Genomic DNA, 2123 nt, shown 5'->3' with positions numbered 1-2123 from the left:
AGCTTCCAATTGCCTCCTCTCTCTACTCCACAGTTCATCGGAATCTAATTGTACTTCATCTGTGTCAGTGTTTTAATTTTGCTCCCGATGTGCATATTTTTTTAGAAATCTTAGCAACCTTTCTGGTCGGGGTATTGTCATTTCTAATGTTAATGTTTCTCGGAGAAAGTTAGTGTCGTACTGACCTTCAATCATCAGAGTTTGATGTAAAAATCGACTGCATTTAGAATTTTATCATAGCAGTGTGTTAATTCATTAAAGGAAAGCAATGAAGCAAGTTAAATCGTAACTTCATACATGCTTAATATCGTAAACTTGAAGCATGTGCCTGTTGCAGTCCTGATGGGTACATTATACATTAATAATTTGTATGACATGGCATTCACCAATGCAGTCAGATGAAAATGTGGCTCAAACTATTGATGGATGCCCCCCCGCTCTTTTACCTGTACCCTTGTTTGTTTCTTAATAACTCTGTACTTATGTGTATCAATCTGACTATTGTTTTTCTTCATTTCTTCCTTCGTAGAGAATTGGAGCGTGTCCTTGCAGCCATTGCATATCAATGCAGTCGAAATATAGTAGGCAATCAAGATGCATTTTAGCGTATGTTTCTTTTCTGATATCTGGAATATATGTTGAGATTATAGTAACTGAAATATATGTTAGCTGCAATTTGCTAAAGGGTGATATGCTTATGATCTTATGGATGGAAGCCCTAGAGTTCAATTGCCAGGACTTTTTTCACAAGGTTAGTGTACTGCAGGCCTAGATCCTTATTTATGTTACTACAAAGCTTACGTTTTAGACTGCACCTAAGTTGACATGTTTCTATGGTCTACATTTTGCGGATTGGAGAGTTAGGATCAGCTGGCCCCGAGTGCAAAGAACTTCAAGAAACAACAAAGAGTTGTTGATGGATAATTCAGCCGGCTTGCTTCTCTGTTTGCCAATTGTTTGGAGCTACGAGGGTAACTATTTACTGTATTGTGGTAGATTTCTTTTGCTCTGATAACTAATCTATTTTAAGTTTTTAACTGATTTCAGTGTCCTAAATCTCTAGTGCAAAAACTATAGCAATGGATGTGTTGCCCTTCAGAGGTGGTGCCGGAAGGATCAGGGGCGAAGCCAACATAGAGAAGGAGGCGATTGTGATCGCAGCTAAGGGAAGCAAAAGCACGTGGAGGGGCATTCCTCAGCCTACTGGTACATGTCATTCTTCCAGCAAGCGGCGCCAGTTCCAAAATGAAGATTTGCTTAATTGTGAAAGGATGTTTTGTCTCAAACTCTATATGGTCCAAGATATACAATCATTTCTTGAAAATCATATTACTTCCATCCCAAAAAGCTTGTCTTAGATTTGTATAAATGCGGATGTTGGTTCCCTGCTCTAGTTCTTGTAAGCTGAAAATCTGCGTTCTTTCTGCAGTATCTTTGTTTGAAGAGATTAACGGCTGGCAAAGACTAAGTCTCCTCTGGTGTGCATCAATCAAGGGTTACATGTAGTTCTACTTATGCCCAGCCCGGCAAGGTAGCGGGTATATATGGAAGAAGCTATGTTGTTAATCTGTTATATCGTGATTTAAGACCAGCAAATGGTTAGAATATTAACCCTCGGTTAGCATGGTATCCAATATGCCTAGATTGATATAAATTGTTGCCTAGATTGATATAAGTTGTTACATTCACAGGCTATCTTCATGCAAACAGAGTTAGGCATTAACTGATGCAAGCTGGCTCTTCCAGATGGCATCTACTCTGTTTTCAGTGGTGGAAAAAATATATCTTCACAACTATATTGAGCCTTGAGCGTGTTCTGTAGACTGTAGTCCTTTCTTCAAAAATTTTTAAAGCTGGATGTGATACTGGATGGTCTGAATTATCGGCTGTCTAGGTTTTTTCTGCCCTGAGAATAGATCGCAAACTGTACCTGCATATTTAATAATTTTTGTGCACATTATGTTTTGCTTCCATGGTTTGTATGCTTTTGAACTATTCCTGTCTTCATTTAGGCATGGATGTGGTTCGCAACTCAGTACTTTATTTCGTTGTCCACAATATTGGCTGATAAATCAGTTAAGTGCCAACATTTGTTACACTCTATAAAACCCCACGTCAAGACA

General features: G+C 38.6%; 2 long non-coding RNA genes across 2 annotated transcripts; both read left to right on the top strand.

Annotated features, from left to right (window-relative positions):
* Positions 1-149: 149 nt before the first annotated feature.
* On the top strand, positions 150-1075 carry LOC125533640. Its single transcript, XR_007294323.1, has 4 exons — positions 150-606; positions 686-751; positions 859-971; positions 1048-1075. It is a non-coding gene; the product is annotated as an uncharacterized LOC125533640 (long non-coding RNA).
* An 11-nt stretch (positions 1076-1086) lies between these two features.
* Positions 1087-1727, top strand: LOC125533633. Its single transcript, XR_007294322.1, has 2 exons — positions 1087-1598; positions 1692-1727. It is a non-coding gene; the product is annotated as an uncharacterized LOC125533633 (long non-coding RNA).
* The last annotated feature ends 396 nt before the right edge of the window (positions 1728-2123 follow it).

The sequence above is a fragment of the Triticum urartu genome, chromosome 1 (genome assembly GCF_003073215.2).
Source record: "Triticum urartu cultivar G1812 chromosome 1, Tu2.1, whole genome shotgun sequence".
In the NCBI taxonomy this organism is placed as follows: Eukaryota; Viridiplantae; Streptophyta; class Magnoliopsida; order Poales; family Poaceae; genus Triticum; species Triticum urartu.
Note: the sequence above shows the minus strand (reverse complement) of the source record. Positions and strands in the feature narration are given on the sequence as shown.